The 11,820-nt window shown below is 37.5% G+C and overlaps 1 non-coding gene across 1 annotated transcript; it reads right to left on the reverse strand.

Moving 5' to 3' along the window:
• Positions 1–9,855: 9,855 nt before the first annotated feature.
• On the reverse strand, positions 9,856–9,962 carry LOC141675358 (small nucleolar RNA R71). Its single transcript, XR_012556015.1, has one exon. It is a non-coding gene; the product is annotated as a small nucleolar RNA R71 (small nucleolar RNA).
• Positions 9,963–11,820: the final 1,858 nt, after the last annotated feature.

Consider the following 11,820-nt stretch of genomic DNA (forward strand, 5'->3'; position numbering starts at 1 on the left):
TATGCACTTGTGATGGTGGATGTCTACTCAAGGTACACATGGGATGAGTTTATGCATTCTAATGATGAAAATCCATACATCATTATTGAACATGTTAGGAAATGAATAACACACAGAGGGGGGTGAATGTCTTTTACTGCTTTTATGCTTTTTTTAGCTTTTTATGATTGAACAAGGTAAATTAAATCTTGTAGTGAAATGTGTTACTGCAGAAATTAAACATGCAATAATAAAGAACACAAATCTTTCAAAACTCACTTAATTTTATATTAAAATTAAGAATATTTTGCTACAAAATTTCTAGGCTATTTGTTAATAAAGAGCTTAGCTTCTTCTTGAGAGTGTTATAAGATTTTCTATCTAAATCGTTACATCTGACTAAAGGACCAGTGTTAACTTTATAATTTAGTTAGCTGCTGGTTTACACAGTGTACAATAAGATATGCTATTAACTTTAGTAAACCGTCACTTGTCATTTCCATTTTAGGAAACATGTATCTTCTATTTTTGGCTTAGCATATCTTACAATCCCATGTTTACTTTGATCTTCCTTAGTTAATTTTCACCATTAATCTTGCACATCCTTCAGGCTGCTTTTTATAGACTTGTCAATCCAGTTGTTTGGATTGTTTGTTGATTATAAATCTTGGATATTGAACCGGTCTGCAACTTTGTACTTTGAGATTTTACCTCGAGATCTCCATTTGGTCTATAGAGAACTTGACATCTTGATATGTATATTGGCTTATCGAGATCTCTAGTACTCCATATTTAATTTGACTTGTAGAGGTCTCTGAGTTCTCTATAATAGAATTTGGCTTGTCGATATCTCTAGTCTTCATATCTTCACTTTGACTAATCGATATCTATGAGTTCTCTAGTGGCTTATTGACTTATTGATAACTCAGAGTTGTCTAGTCAAATTTGACTTGTCAATAACTCAGAGTTCTCTAGTGAATTTTGGATTATCAATATCTCTGAGTTCTCTAGTGGAATTTGACTTGTCGATAACTCAGAGTTCTCTAATGAATGTTGACTTGTCGATAACTCTGAGTTCTCTAGTGAAGAAATGACTTGTCGATATCTCCAATCTTCATGTCTTCAATTTGGCTTGTCGACATCTCTCTGAGTTCTCTATAAGCTTTTCTGACTTCTCGATAAGTAATTTGGAGTTCTCGAGTGACTTCTCTATAACACTAAATCTGTGACTTGTAGAGATCTTTGACTTAGAATATTTTTACCCAAACAGATTTAATCAACTTCAAGCTTCTTCATAATTCTTCTGAGGCATGATCTTCTTGATCTTCTTCCAGATAGAATCCTTAGGCTTGATACTGTTTAAACAAAAAGACTCCAGTCTGCTCTTTTACATTTTTACAGACTTTAGATGTTACAAGTACAAATGCAAACTAAGATAACAATACAACTTACTTAGGATTGTCAATTTGACTTAGTCTTGTTAAAGTACAGGCATGTCTTGCACAACAATCTCTCCTAATTTATAAGAAGAATGCTTAACACAAATTCATGCCTGTTACCAAGACTAACCCCAAGTTAAAAAAATGGAAAATGAAATTAATACATAAAGGTTGATAGAGTTACAACTTTTATACATTGGGAGATTTACAAAGTTTAATGGTTACAAGTCTCAGGTAAAGACAGTTTTTGTATCTGCTTCTTTTCTAAGAACATCCTTTAAGTGATCAAGAATTTCAAGTTCTTCTATTACAGGTGTCCCACTTAGAGCTTTTACAAGTTTTTGTCTTGCTACCTTTGGATAGCCACCATCTAGTAAATCGATCCTATATCCTGAGAATCCACCATCTTTGATGTTTAGAAATTTCCCATCCTTAGAGATTCTACTCATTCCTTTGGCCTTGAGCTCTTCTGATCTTTTTATGAACATCTCAATTTTCTCATCATACTTCATTACTCTTTCTTCAGATTCAGCCTTATTTCATTTTCTTATTTCCTCCCTTGTAATCAACCATTCAGCTAGAACTGATCTCCATGCCCTTGTAGCAATATCCTTGTCCTTTAGCAAACTTATCATTCTCTTAATTTCTGTGGGGGAAAGAGAATCCATTAAATCACTGCCAAAGAAGGTGAAGGACCCATCTTCATAGAAAATTCTAACTTCCCTAAGAGATACAACCCAGACTCTGACTATTTCCTCAGCAAGTTATTGAAAATGATCTTCATCTGAGATGCACCAATTCAAAGGTAGAAAGTCAGATTGATTGAAATAGTTCCAGATGGCCTTTTTAGTGACTTCTCTTTTCTCTGTAAGCTTGGCTTTCTTAGGCTTTCTCCCAATAAATTTGAGATTGACTTTTAGTGAAGGCTTGGCTAAAGGTAAGGTTGTGATTTTCTTGAGACTTGTCTAGCTTGTGGTGATTAAAATTTTTAGGAAAGAGTTAGCTGTTTATTTGTATAGAAATTTAGGCTTTGAGGTTTGAGGTTTGTTGTTTGAGGTTGTTGATATAGAAGTTTTGGCTAGAGGTTGAGTTAGAGCTGTTTAGATTTTTAGGGTTTGTTGTAGTTATGAGCCATTATGTATTCTCTTACTTCTTTTCTCACTTGCTCTTTTCTTCTCATCATTTTTCTTATCATCCTCCTTCTTCTTCTCTCCACCCTTGCTGCCAGATGGATTAGTGGATTGAATTGGATTTGAGCCAGCAGGATTTTGATCATCTTTCTTCTACTTATCATTATCATCCAAATTATCCTTGTTGATTTGAGTTTTAGGCAAGTTGGCTTCAGCATCACTCAAGTATCTCCCCAACAGCTTTATCATCTCTACATCATAATAATTCTTATTCTTCTTTGATTTTAAGTCAGTTTCCAGAATCATGATAAGCTTCTTGTTGTCCATGACACATTGTTTAGGGATTTGGAAATGTTTAAAGTGTTTGGTGTTTGGACAGATGTATGATATGCCCTTGCTTGGTTTTAGGTATGCTTCAGGAAAACCTACCACTTGTGCATTCTTCAATTCAGTTAGCAACATGGTGTCTTCATGAGTCACAACTTTGACTTTGTTGATTATAATGTCCAACTCAGATGCCCACCTTGAGATAAGATAATTGAGGGACACCTGCATACATTTGTCTATCCCAGAGTCATTTATATTGACCACAATCCTCTTTTATAGAAAATTGTCTTGATTCACCATGACCACCCTTAAGAAGTTTATTATCATGTCCAGGGCCTTTTTGTATGTGAAGTGATTATCATTGAGAGAAGCTTTTAGGGACTTAAGCAATTCATCAAATTCTCTGCTTAGACTTGGTCCTTCAGCAGCCCTAATATGTCTATCCATGTCAAGATCTACTTCTTGATTTAAGTTCTTTTCAGCACCCTGGACTTAATGAGATGATCTGGATTTTTCCAGCCTAGCCTCTATCTCCCCCTTAGTCTTGTTGGCAAGCATGAGGAGGGGAGTAGGAATTTCAGGCCATATATATTCTAGAAGTGATGGTAGAGGAATGTTGAGCTTTCCCATGATGGCTACCAAAGCAACAGAGTTTTGTATTTGAAGGTGCCTGTGAGAGTCCACCAGGGTCTTTATATCTGTTTGTTGGCTTTTGACTAGAAGAGTCAAAGCTTGAACTTGAGTGTTGAGAGAAGCATTGGATTTTTCCAAAGAAGCTACTTGAGTCTTGAGTGCTTGAATGTCTGGAGAAGAAGAGCTTGTAGCATAGATAGTAGTAGATTGTCCAAAAGTAGCTTGCACTAATTTCTGAATTTCATCCATGACCAAAGGTGAAGGGGTGTATCTTGCAGTGTGCATTTGATCCAACTTCAACCTTGTATCATTGGTTTTACTGATATGATCTTGAACAACTTTGTGCAAGGCTACAAATGATTCCTTGAATTGATTTACACTCTTATCAATCCCACTGAGATCATATCTAGACATCTGTTCTGAGAAGTGCTTGAATAGGTTTGTGATCTCAGTTTGAGAAGGGATGATTTCGTCCATCTTTTATCTGAACATCTTCATTACTTTGTCTTGATGACCATTCAATATTATTTGTAGAGATTTTTTAAAGTTGTGGAAAGCCTTGATTTGAGCCTTGTAGACTTTATTGATGGCATCATACACCTCTTGTGGAGTGAGGGATATGGCATTGCTTTCAAAGATTGTAATGTACTCCTCCGTGAATTTTGCCAACACAACATCCATTTCAATTGTAAACTCCTTGTCCAACCAAGCATCATAGTTAGCATCTTGACCAACTTCATCAACAATCTTTGCTTGATTTTCTTCAACATCAGCATGGTAGGAGAGCATGATAGCTTGGTAGTCTTGATTGGACATATTTGATGTGAGTAGCTGCTGTGAGATTTGATCCATACCACCAAGTTGATAAACCCTAAGATCTTTAATTATAGATGGTTGATTTTCAGTGTCTTGGAGCCATTGAGAGATGAGGTGTGATTGAGAGGTAGAAGGTTGAGCATCAGAACCACCTGTGACTGAAGTCACAGTTTGACTCACAGATTGCTCTGTGGTTTTGACAGTGTGTTGTCCTCCACTTGTAGTGGGAACCTCCAATTGAATTGGAGGGATTTGACTGGGTTACTGTCATGTACACCAGCCTCAAACCCTTGTGCTTCTTGCAAAGCACTATCACTTGAATGTGATAAACTTGCCTCCCCATAGCAGGAGCATTGGCAATTGTACTCCTAGCATCAACTGCTAAAGCAATTTCTGCTAGGGTTTTTAGGGGAGTTGTTCCTACATGAGGAACCTCCAATTAAATTGGAGAGGATTTATATAGCTCCCCCTCAGGAGTACTATCCTCAAATCTTACTGTATATGAAGACTGATTTGTACATGAAGGTGCATTTAGTATCTCCATGGGGTCTTCAGTAAAAACTGATGAATCCCCCATGATTTTGATGGTGTCATCAAGGTCTACCCCGGCTAGTATCCTCTCACCATCTGAATGAAGTGTCTGGGTGGTGAGCAAGGTTTCTTGAACCAAGTCACTTGAGTGAGCTTGCACTTGAGATTTGAATTCAAGTGCTGCTGGTAGAGAAGAAATTTGAGATATGAGAGATTGTTGTTCAGCTGTGAGTGTTGGCAGCTCCCCCTGAATGGATGAGAGAGCTTCAAAAGATGTGCTCTCACTGTGTGTGTCATCCTTATTTCTCCTACCATACACTTGAATTGCTTCAGGTGCAGGCTGTGCAGACTTTGTACAGGGTGCATTGGGGTGAATGCTCTTTTCAATAGACACACCATGTTGAGAGGACGTATCTAGAGTCTGTTTAGTCCCCATTTTTACAGCTGTATCCTATTCGGAGAATACAGAGGTAGCTTGAGTGGTCAACTCAGATTTCATACTTCTTTTTGATCTTTTGACCAAGGGTGACTCAGTTTCAGTTTGGTCCTCACCACTCTCAGTTATAACTGCTAAGGTTACCCCTTTTCTCTTCTTTTTACTCACCTCATCCTTTTGAGAGGATGAGGTGGTTGGTTTCCTAGCTTCTACAGATTTTAAAGAAATGGTTTCAGCTTCGGAAGATCCCTGTGGGTGTTCCTGTGTTTGTACTTCCACAGGTTCAGGGTTGTGCTAGATTATATATTTGACCTCATGTCAGGCATTGGGTAAGGGTAAGATCTAAACCTCTCTAACATGAATGGAGTGATTTTCAGACTCACATTTACCTTATTATTTGTAGTAAGTGAACCAAATATTATTTTGGACACTTGCTTACAATTGCCTATTTTTGTGCGATCTATACCATTTAACAAATGTATGTCTCCTACTTTATAATTTAAAGTGGACATAATAAATCTAGGAAAGAAAATTTCCTTACCTCTAGCTGACAGGGGCATTGTTAGCCTGGTTGCAAGTTCTTTCAGGATCAATAGACCAACATTCAAGTGTCTGTTGTGGGCAATTGAGTACACCAGCTTTTACACCATACTTGAAATGTTGTCATACCCTTTCTTCCTGCATGTAAAGGCCCTCATGACAGAATCAAAGATAAAGGACCACTCTTTCCTTAGATTTGTGCTATTCAAGCTTGACAGGTTGATTCTTCCACCATAGTTGATAAAGTCCATAAACTCAGTCAGTTCATCAGGAGTTGGTACCTCCACCAGATTTTTAGTTGGCAGCCCCAAAGCTCTATTCACATCTTGTTCATTGAACTCTATTAGTTGGCCTCAAATTGTGCATGTCACCACCATAGAGAGAGAGTTGTCATTCATATCAGTCCTCACTACTGCTGTAGTCCAGAATTCATGCAGAACATCCAGATACAAAACATGTTTTGCAGTCAAAGCTCCTGCAAGATAAGATTCAGCCAAAAGTTTCACAAACCCCTTGAAACTGTCAGGAGCTTGGTTAGCATCAGTAAAAGCGAGGTAGTTTGTTCCTTTCTCTAGGATAGTTGCACTAACATTATTTTCTGCCATTATTGTTTAGTGAGTTTGAATGGGTAAAAAATTTTTTTGAGAAAGGAGTAAAAACGAGAGAGAAATTGGTTTTGGATTGAAAGGCTAGGTCACTTGAGATCTCGAAAATTGTAAGTAAGTATATGTATCGAGATGTCTGGGTATTTATAGTAAAAGCAAATGACTTGTCGAGAACTCAAAAATAGACATTTGGAATTAGTCTATCGAGAAGTCATTTTAAGAAATGAAAAACATATCGATAAGTCATTTTAAATTACTCTTATAGAGAACTAAAAATTGACTTATCGAGATGTCAAATAAATACCCAGTTTGTCCAAAAATGGACTGAATTAATTCCAACTTTTATTTAAATAAATTCAGAATAAAATTAGAATAAATTTGCCAAAAGTATTTTACCAAAATAATTTATTAAGTTAAATTATTTCAGTTTTGAGTTATTGAGAAGTCTCTGTGAATTAACACTAGTAGAGAACTCTACAAGGACTTATCGATAAGTCATAATAAAGCTTATGGAGAAGTCACTCGAGAAGTCAGTGAATTGACTTATCGAGAACTCACTCGAGAAGTTTTAAAATGACTTGTCGATAAGTCAGTTAGACTTATCGAGAACTCAGTTCTCTATATACTTTTGAACACTTTAATTTTGCCTTGTGTTAATTTCACATATTAAGAATGTAAATTAACAACTGAGCAGTTTACTTAGAATTTGAAAAATTCCTAGCTAACATTTTTGTTTTACAAAATAAATATGCAGAGATTTCTAAAATATTTATAATTCATATTTCAGTTAATTTCCAATTAAATCAAAATAATATTGATTTACTAGAAATTAATCTGCTGCAACATATTAGCTGAGTTCTTGTCTTAGGATGAAGAATTGAGCATTCCAATTTTACCTACAAGTATGGTGAAGGTTGCTTCATCCAAAGGTTTAGTAAAAATGTCAGCTAATTATTTTTCTGTTGAAACAAAAATGAGCTCATATCATTTGTAGCATGTTCTCTAATAAAATGGTACCTTACATCAATGTGCTTTGTTCTAGAATGATTAACTAGATTAGCCACTATAGAAATAGCACTAGTATTGTCACACATGATAGGAATTTTGTGTAACACTAGGCCATAATCGATTAGCTGATTTCTAATCAAAAGCACTTGAGCACAACAACTTCCTGCAGCTATGTATTCAGCTTCTATTGTATAAGTTGATGCAGATTGTTATTTCTTGCTATACCAGGATACAAGTCTTTGTCCAAGAAATTGACAGCTTCCACTAGTACTCTTTATGTCAACCCTGTGTTGAGTGGCATTTATGACACTTTATTACGCTCCGTAAAGCTTTGAATTGGTGTATTTGTAAGCAAGTTATTGGTGTTTTAATGTGTTTTCTAGTGGTTTTGCATTTCAGGCATTAATCTGAGGATCAAGTAAATTAGCATTAATTTGATGCTAATATGGTCTTAGGATGGTGTCCAAGGAATAAAGCTCGCAAAGACCAGCTCAAATCTGCAAGAAAAAGAAGATGTTAAAGTTTTGGCAGAAGCCCAGTGCGCCCGCGCTAATCAAGCGCGCGCCCGCACCCAAACATCAAGAGCCAGCACGCCTGCGCTAATCAAGTGCGCGGCCGCGCCGTGTCGGGATAGCAGAATCCTCTTTCTACTTGGCTTTTGAGAGAAAGACTTCTACATTGCATGGGGCTGCTATATAAATAACTTTAGGTCATTTTTCATAAGATATCAAGTCAGAGACATATCAGAGCTAAGGAGAAGACGGCAAGAGACCTATAGCACAATTCAACAAATGTGAAGACGATCTAGTTTATTCTTGTGAATCTTTGTTTTGAGTTGTAAACTTGGATGCTCGTTTCTTGTTTGTTAAACCTATACTCTTGTGTTAAATTTGTTTGATTATTCGTTATAAAGACTACATTTTTTATACAATGCTTTCATCGGAACCCACATTGATGATGAGTCTGATTATGGGCTAATCGTTGTCGTGGGGTTCTAGCGGATTTATTTATGGATTTCTTTAGTTAAATTGTTTCGATGCCTTAGTGTGTGGTGATTGTATGATAACCTAGTATTGGTTGTGCTTATTTATCTTATAAGAGTCACGAACTTATAAGATAGTGTGTTAATTCTTAATGAAGCGAAAGTGAATTTAAGGATTTAGAACTTGCCATGCTAGCGTAGGTTCATGTAATTGTTATGCATGATGTGTAGGTAATTTTAACCATCTTACTTGCCCTATGTAATCAAGATAGATAACTTATGCTTAAACCGTTATGTTGTTAAATTCTATAGACGTATAGGGTCTCAATATAGTTGGTGTCTATTCAGCTTCTATCTCTTTTATGGATGTCTGGTAGTATGGTATTCGTGCAATGAAAGTTGGCGTTTATCAGTTTCGTGTTATCTGATTAGTATCATCACCATTACATGCTAAGGTTAAGAACGAAAAGGCTATTGAATGAATAATTTAATGAAGTTAGAATCCCATGTTTATCATATATATTAATTTAATCAATCCTATTCCCTTAGTTATAATTATTAGTTTAATTCTTAGTTATAAACAACCTCAATTTGTTATCGTCTTAGCAATGAATAATAACCATATATTGTTGCTTAAGTGCATAAATTAATTAGTTAACCAAGCCAGTCTCTGTGGGAACGAATCTGATTTTCATCTTATACTACTTGTGAACGCATATACTTGCGTGTATTATTAGCGCGTGTTTAGCGACTAACAAGTTTTTGGCGCCGCTGCCGGGGACTGCAGTGTTAATTTTGAGTTTGTGTTTTCCATCAGTGGATGTTAAAGTTCATTGACTCGGACATTGTTACTTATTTGTTTCCTTATCTTATTTCAGGTACTCTAGCGAGGGTGTATGCATACGCGTTCGCGTTCGCGTACTCGTAAGAGAACACTGGATAAAGCCGATGAAGAAGATGTGGTAATTCGAAAGGAAGTTTTTGAAGAAGAAAAGAAGATAGAAGAAGAAGAGAAAGTCGAGGAACTACTTTTAGTAGAGATGGGAGATCAAGCAGAAAATCCTAAGGCTTTGATGGACTATTCTCAGCCTAAGATCAATGACATTCAGTCAAGCATCATCAGGCCAGCCATCAGGGCTAACACTTTTGAGATCAAGTCAAGCACGATTCAGATGATACAGAACTAAGTTCAGTTTGGGGGTTCTCCTACTGAGGACCCCAACATGCACATCAGGGATTTCATCGAGATCTGCGACACTTTCAAGTTCAATGATGTGACTGAAGATGCTATCAAGCTGTGACTCTTCCCATTCTCTCCGAGGGACAAAGCTAAGTGTTGTTACATTCTCTACCAGCAGGGTCTATCACCACTTGGGAAGATCTTGCTCAAAAGTTTCTAACTAAATTCTTCCCTATAGTGAAGACTGCTGCAATCATGAATACTTTTACCCAGTTTGCTCAGCAAACTGGAGAATCTCTGTGTGAGGCTTTGGATCGATATAAGGAAATGCTAAGGAAGTGCCCACACTATGGCATGCCTGATTGGATGATTATTAACTATTTTTATAATGGATTGGGTGCTACTTCTAGACCCATGCTCGATGCGGCATCAGGAGGAGCCTTGTAGGCTAAGAGCTACGATGAAGCTTATGAATTGATTGAACTAATGGCTGCTAATGAGTACCAGAATCCTTCCCAGAAACTGACTCAAGGAAAAGTAGCAAGAATTCTGGAGTTGGAAGCATCACCTGCTATAGCTGCCCAACTAAAGGCTTTGACAATGAAGGTGGACACTTTGGCTAATTATGGGGTTAATCAAATCGCTAGTGTTTGTGAGCTTTGTGCTAGTGCCCATGAAACTGATCAGTGCACAATTTTTAGTTAATAAGCTCAGTTCATGAGCAACTTTCAGCGTTTGCAGCAACCTGTGCCAGCCACTTATCATCCCAATAACCGTAATCATCCTAATTTCAATTAGAGCAACGCCCAGAATGCGGTTCAACAGCCTTATCAGCAGTATCCAACTAAGTTTATGAAAGGTATTCTCTCTCATAAAGTGAAGCTAGATGATTTAGAGATAGTCGCTCTCATGACGGAATGCAGTGCTGTGCTGCAATAGAAGTTGCCTCTGAAGCTTAAAGATCCAGGAAGCTTCCCTATTCCGTGTACTATTGGAAAAGTGTCTTTTGACAGATGCTTATGTGACTGGGGAGCTAGCGTCAATTTGATGCCTTTGTCAATCTTCAAGCAGTTGGAGTTACCTGATCCAAAACCAACTTATATGACTTTGTAATTGGCCGACCGTTCTATTACATATCCACGAGATATTGTGGGGGATGTCATGGTCAAGGTTGATAAACTCATCTTCCCTGCTGATTTCGTCATTCTTGATTTCGAGGAGGATAAGAAGATTCTCATATGTTTGGGAGGACCTTTCTTGGCAACTGGCCGAACCTTGATAGATGTGCAGAAGGGTGAGCTCACAATGCGAGTGCTGGATCAGGATGTAACTTTTAATGTGTTTAATGCTATGAAATTCCCTACGGAAAATAAGGAGTGCTTAAAGGTGGAGTTGGTCGATTCTGTGGTTACTTCAGAACTTAACCAATTGCTAAGGTCTGATGCCATAAAAAGGCCTTGTTGGGGAATTCTGAGAGCGAAGATGATAAAGGTGATGAAAAGTTACAATAACTGAATGCTTCTCCCTGGAAGAGGAAGATGGATATGCCTTTTGAATCTCTTGGAATGGAGGAGCTGAACAAAGCTCCTAAACGCCTCAAGCCATCTATTGAGGAAGCTCCCACTCTTGAGCTTAAGCCTCTACCTGAGCATTTGAGGTATGTGTTTTTAGGTGATGCATCTACTTTTCCTGTTATTATTGCATTCGACCTTTCAGGTAGTGATGAGGAAAAGCTTCTGAGGATTCTGAGAGAGTTCAAATTAGCAATTATTTGGACTATAGCTGATATCAAGGGAACTAGCCCTTCTTATTGCATGCATAAAATTCTGCTAGAGGAAGGTAGCAAGCCTACGGTCGAGCAGCAAAGAAGAATTAATCCAATCATGAAGAAAGTAGTGAAGAAGGAAATTCTTAAGTGGCTTGATGTAGGGATCATCTATCCTATTTCTGACAGTTCATGGGTGAGCCCGGTTCAATGTGTGCCAAAGAAATGTGGAATTACTGTGGTAGAAAATGAGAAGAATGAGCTTATTCCTACACGAACAGTCACGGGGTGGAGAGTTTGCATGGACTACAAGAAGCTGAACAAGGCCACTAGGAAGGATCATTTCCCTTTGCCCTTCTTTGACCAGATGTTTGATAGATTGGCTGGACATGAGTACTACTCTCTTCTGGATGGCTATTCGGGTTACAATCAGATTTGTATCACTCCAG

Source organism: Apium graveolens, chromosome 7 (assembly GCF_009905375.1).
Source record: "Apium graveolens cultivar Ventura chromosome 7, ASM990537v1, whole genome shotgun sequence".
Classification (NCBI taxonomy): Eukaryota; Viridiplantae; Streptophyta; class Magnoliopsida; order Apiales; family Apiaceae; genus Apium; species Apium graveolens.